Source organism: Pseudorasbora parva, chromosome 17 (genome assembly GCF_024679245.1).
Source record: "Pseudorasbora parva isolate DD20220531a chromosome 17, ASM2467924v1, whole genome shotgun sequence".
Taxonomy (NCBI): Eukaryota; Metazoa; Chordata; class Actinopteri; order Cypriniformes; family Gobionidae; genus Pseudorasbora; species Pseudorasbora parva.
Window position 1 is genome coordinate 30,540,221 of NC_090188.1, and position 6,259 is coordinate 30,546,479.

At 36.9% G+C, this 6,259-nt stretch overlaps 1 long non-coding RNA gene and 1 pseudogene across 3 annotated transcripts; both read left to right on the forward strand.

Moving 5' to 3' along the window:
* Positions 1-988: 988 nt before the first annotated feature.
* On the forward strand, positions 989-1,105 carry LOC137045746 (5S ribosomal RNA; annotated as a pseudogene).
* A 98-nt stretch (positions 1,106-1,203) lies between these two features.
* LOC137045227 (uncharacterized) lies at positions 1,204-5,736 on the forward strand. 3 transcript variants are annotated; one of them, XR_010898723.1, is made up of 7 exons: positions 1,204-1,625; positions 1,754-1,808; positions 1,907-1,998; positions 2,431-2,536; positions 3,253-3,330; positions 4,761-5,072; positions 5,503-5,736. It is a non-coding gene; the product is annotated as an uncharacterized lncRNA (long non-coding RNA). The 3 variants fall into 3 exon arrangements; XR_010898722.1 differs by having other exon boundaries at positions 1,204-1,808; positions 2,398-2,536; XR_010898721.1 differs by having other exon boundaries at positions 1,204-1,808.
* Positions 5,737-6,259: the final 523 nt, after the last annotated feature.

Consider the following 6,259-nt stretch of genomic DNA (forward strand, 5'->3'; position numbering starts at 1 on the left):
ACTGTCAATCATGGAGGGATTATGCATCCAAACTTGTTTGATCCTGATGAAGATAAAGATTTTAAGGAACAACCAATTGTTTTGAGATTGGAAATGGACGCTTTTGAGTGGTAAGTTTAGTCAGTACTATAACTTCAGCCTACATGAGTGAACTAGCCCATTAACTTTACACGTTAACTCATATCGTCAGCAGTCACAACTTTGTTTTTAGCATTTTAAAAACATTTTAATCATTGTAATGTGTCACCGTTTGATTTTTACAATGATAGCTTCTTCACTTTCAATCACAAACTGTAAACAGCGAACTGCACAAATATGTTGTTTGTTACAGCAGCCTGCAGGTTATTTTGTGTTATAACAAAAGGGATTGCCTTATGTATCTACGGTTGTATTTTGTAGATTTGTATGACTGGCATGAGGTAATATTAACTTTGACATTTTTCATACTGATGTATACTACTTAGAGTTTCCTATTGTTACTAGCATATTGAGTTGGATCTAGACAACACAGGGGATAATATTGTTAATGTTGTCTCACTAAGAAACTTCCAGTTTAATAAAAAAATGTTCAGACAGTCAGTAAGTGGATACAATTAATACTTACTGCTCGCAGGGATATAGTTTGAATTGCTGCTGAGTGAAGCCTGCTATTGTCCAGGTTAGAAAAACTGTCTGTGGTGAAATGGGCCGAGCAAACAAAAAACTTTTAATTAAATTGTTGCGGTATCCGTTTATAGATAAACATGCCTGTTGACAGTTTTGTTCAGTGGGAAGGGTATGAAAAGTCCCCACAACCCCTGCACAGCCTGGAACTAACATCTCTTTCCATGATCTGCCATTTTCGCTATCCTTGTGTGACGCATGCGTTGCCGTATACAAATGTTGGGGGCGTACATATTAATGATCCCCAGTGATTGCGTCACGGTTGGCGTTATGTCGAGAATCGTCTGTTTTTCCATGGTGTTTTTTCAAATACAAGATTTACATATCCAGCAGCCATATCACCCTGTAGCCCAAGACTGGTTTCCCACTGAAGCTAAGCAGGGCTGAGCCTGGTCAGTACCTGGATGGGAGACCAACTGGGAAAACCAGGTAGCTGCTGGTAGAGGTGTTGGTGAGGCCAGCAGGGGGTGCTCACCTTGTGGTCTGTGTGGGTCCTAACACCCCAGTACAGCGATGGGGACACTATACACAGCAAAATCTCCAGTGTTAAAATCCTGGTGTTAAGGACTCTCAGAGTAAAGTGTTACATTTCTGGTGTTGAATTAACACTGCTAGTGTAAACCGCACTCTCTGGCCGGTGAACATATGTAGAGTTAAATCTCAACACCGAGAGAGAGAGAGTAAAATTACATCCGGGGCATTTCGGCGACACATGCTGAAACTTTTTTTCACAGACGCCATTTTTTTTGACTCGCGATGCGGACCACAGAAGGAGGGATAACGCTGATATTGCGTGTTTTATGCGGTTTCATCGTATTTACATATGTAGTTTATTACATCATATTGTTTTATACATATGAATGTGCTGTGCCCAGCTAAACAGCTCTCATACAGGCATTTTCGTTGACGTGTGATTCGGAGCAGACCTGAGGCGGTTGCTTTTTAACAGGGAAACGCCGTAAGTTAGTGTTTACCTAATTTACAATATGTATTTTATAACATATTGATTTAAAGCGATGTCTGAATGCTCTGCGCGCTTATACGAGACAACTTTTCTCACATGCTGCATCTTTTGACTCGCGATATGGAGCGGACGACGTGGAGGGTTGCTTGTATAAGGGAAACACCCATAGGAAACACCGAAAGTAAGTGTTTTTGCCTAATTTGCAACACGTTTTTTAGGACATATTGTTTTATAACGATATATAACTTGACGCTTTAATAACGCGCCTAAACCTCTCAGACTAGGCTGAGGCTCGTGAACTGGTGCACACGGAGTTTGCACCGCATCACAGAGAACAGAGAAAATACCGAAACAGAGACAACGCCGAAAAAGTAAGTGTCCCATAACGTTACCTATATTAATCTGTATCTATAATGTGTCATTATGTATTTATGTCTTGGAAAACGAATCCAGTAGCTATGCTGCTTGAAAGGCTGCGTAAGAGTTTTATACAGAGCCATGCACAGTGGCCTCCCTGCAGCAGACGGAGAAACGTTAACGCTTTCACCATTCTTTAATTCATTGTTCATTCATCAAACTGTAATCTTATTGCACTAACGTTACTTAATCTTTGTGTCTGATTTGTATTAGTTAGAAATCCAGATTCAAAGATGCAGATGAAATGACTAACAAAGGAAGGCTATTTGTGTGCAAAATCAGTGACAAAGTTTTAGGCAGGATTGTTTAATGAACGTTTTTTTCTGAAAATGTTGACCTCTTGTTTTGCGCAGAAAATTTGACCTGTCTGATGTCTCTGTCTTCAGAAGCATCAAGTTCAACAGCTGCATCAACACTGATTTTTGACAATCCCCTAATATGAAACCAAGGCTGCACTGATGACCGTTCTTTCTGTTCTGCATTAAAAAAAAGGTATGTATATGGTATAGACAAAATGTGTGGTTCCCTGTCTTGGAAGATTATTGAAGGATAGATAATAATATTTATTTACAATAAAGCACAACTATGACCTCTGTGCATACCAATTCAAATCACTTATTGACATGTTTTAGTCAGGACAGGATGGTAGTTAGAAAATTATCATAAAAGAATAGAACAAATACTATGTAAGTCAATTTGAGTAAAAGATGACAGAGTTCAAAAATTTGGGAGAAACTAACGCTTTAAAGTGATAGTTCACCTAAAAATGAAAATTAGACCATGATTTACTCTTAGGTGCATATGACTTTATTTCAGACAAATACAATCAGTTATACCAAAAATGTCCTGGCTCTTCCAAGCTTTATAATGGCAGTGAATGTCTGTTTATGCTTTGAAATCCATAAAAGTGCATCTAAACGTGCCAGGATGTTTTTTTATATATAACTGATGGAATTTGTCTGAAAGAAGAATGTCATACACCTAGAATGACTTTAGGCTAAAGTAAATCATAGGATAATTTTCATTTGTGGGTGAACTATCCCTTTATCTTAGTTGTTGTTGAAATTATTGAAGTAGATGGGTAAGAATTTTAATATAATTGATTCATTATGAATGGGGTCTTGATTAAAACTAATAAAAAATGTATTCTTTAAGACTATTTAAAGTATTTCTTCATCCTCAAACTATCTTTAACTCTTGTTTTCCAGCACACAAACCATATGACTGAAAAACAGAAGAACAACTCAACAATTTCCTTATTTGGAGGACTAATACTTTTAGAATGGGTAGGTAATTCTTTCATATTAAATATTTATGCAAAATGTATTTATCATTTTAACTTTTGGATAATGTTTGGATATGCCTTCATGTTTAAAGGGATAGTTCACCCAAAAATGAAAATTTGATGTTTATCTGCTTACAACATGTAGGTGAGTTTGTTTCTTCAGTAGGACACAAATACAAATTTTTAACTCCAACCGTTGCTGTGTGTAGGTCATATAATCATGTGAATGGGTAACAATTCAATGAGGGCAAAAAAAAACATGCTTAGACAACATGCACAAAGAGCCCTGTGGCTTATGACGAAACATTGTTATCTTGAGACACAAAACGATCAGTTTGTGTAAGAAATCGAGCCGTATTTATATAATTTTTTTTACTTCAAATACAACGCTATATCCAACAGCCTGGAACGCGTTTTATGTTCGGTAAGATCAATATACACACTCTGGATATATACACGCTTCACTTCTGGTAAGGTCAATATCCACGCTCTGACTCGTATATCGAGTGTGGATATTGACCTTACTGGAAGTGAGAGGCGTTCCAGGCTTTTGGATATAGCTTTGTATTTGAGGTAAAAAAATTATATAAATACGGCTCAGTTTCTCACACAAACTGATCGTTTTGTGTCTTAAGATATCAATATGTCGTCATGAACCACAGGGCTCTTTGTGCATGTCGTCTAAGCATGTATTTATTTATTTTTTGCTCTAATAGAATTGTTACCCATTCACATGATATGACTGACACACAGCAACAGTTGGAGTTAAAAATCTTTATTTGTGTTCTGAAGAAACAAAAACCTAGTCTGACAAGCCAGACCCACATCAAGATGTTTGGTCTGGAAACTCACCATTGACAGGGCTCAATCTCAATCCGAGGGGCGGATAAACGGTTGTCTTTCAAACTCCCTCTGCACGCGATAGGATAGCGCTACAACCAACCAGAGCAACGAAGGTGAAGCAGAGCTTGTTGACAGATTAAACATTCGCCATATCCGGTCAGCTAAACTTAGAACACATCTTCCCTTTTTAAGAATGACTTCAGTGCCGTTCTTTTCTCAGAGAAAAGCTTAACTCCAAGTCTTCCAGAAATGCAGTCAAAGCTGATTCGAAAGTCCGCCGTTCGCCAGCTTTTGTGTTTACTAGAAGCACGCAAACGCAACTTGGCCTTCGTCATTATGGCCCCGCCTACCAACTCTATACACGATGTGATTGGCCTGGCAAGAGTTAGGCGATTACAGCTCAGAAGGGTATTGAGAGTTGCTAGACGACACTTCCGGGCAGATTAAATTTGCTGCCGCTAGGGTGCGTCTAGATTTCTAGGCTAACAAAACCTACATGTTGGATGCACTGGTGGTAAGCAGATAAACATCAAATTTTCATTTTTGGGTGAACTATCCCTTTAAATATATTTGTTTTTATATTTTCAGTTTTTAGGAGTTTCTGTAATGCATCAAGTAAGGCCTTGGGTTGGTGCTTAAAGACTACAGAATAGAACCTGCCTGTGATGGTAAGATTTAATAGATAACATATATCAGAGAATCATGGGCACAAAAATAATGATAGCTTTGTTGGAATTTGGCTAACATCAAATAATAACAAAAAAAAAGAGTCAAACAAATTGTTTTCATGATTTGACATGTAGATGGTTTCTGTTTGATTTTAGACTCAACAGATTGGGAAATCTCTGCCTATCCCAAAGTCAGGAAGGAGCGAACTAAAATCATTCCAGCAGCTGACTAGTAAGTGAGATTTCTGTAAGGGAAAGTTCACCCAAAAATGAAAATTATGTCTTCATTTACTCGCCCTCATGTTGTTCCAAACCTGTATTAGTTTCTTTCTTCTGTTGAACACTAAAAAAGATATTTGGAAAAATGTTTATAACCAAGCAGATAGAGCAACCATTCACCACCATAGTGGAAAAAAATACTATGGTAGTGAATGGTTGCTCTATCTGAGTAATTAATTAATATGAGTAATTAATAACAGAATTAACATTTTTGGATGATGTAAGCCTTTAATTTACTTGGAAATCAGTCAATTCTAACCAAAATAGTTTCATGTTTGAGTCACCAAAGTCTAAGATGATTGGACTTTTTCCACCATAAACTTGCTGTATTTATAAAATACAAATAATATTAATTGTAATTGGTCTGGTTTTGTGTTGTCTAGGGAACCAGCATTCCAGGATTTTTCGAGAAAGTTGGATCTGCACAACCTTCCCTGCTCTGCATGTGAAACAACAACTATGCACTGAACTGTACTGTTAGCAACTGGACACAACCTGATCCACAGATATCCTGCAACTGTTTTTCATCTGCTGAATGTTGTGTTGACTCAAGTACTGCTGTTCTGTTGCAAAGTTGAAGGTACTGAACCAACTTCACTACACAGGACATATATTCACTGACAAGTATTACACACCACTTGAGAAGTTTTAATATAATTCTGATGACAGAAATGCCTATACTGTGCCTTATTCATTTATTTTAAAAGTTAACCTTCAGTGATGTAAAGGATCTTGCTTGTTAATAAAGAACTAGTTTGTTAAAACAACTCTTTGCATTCATTTTTTCAACTTTCATTTTTCAACTCCATTATACTCAATATAAACTCAATTCGAAATGACTCCGTCCGTTTGGGAGTTAAAATCACACTTTTTAAAGTGTGAAATATGTACACTACTCACAGAGTACATTTTAACACTTAGGGAGTTAAAATTTACTCTGTGAGTAGTGTACAAATTTTACACTTTAAAAAGTGTGAAAAATGTACTTTTCTCACAAGAGTACATTTTAACACTTAAGGAGTTAAAATGTACTCTGTGAGTAGTGTACATTTTTCACACTTTAAAAAGTGTGATTTTAACTCCCAAACGGACGGAGTCATATATACATTTTATGAGTGTTAAATTTGACTCGAATTGAGT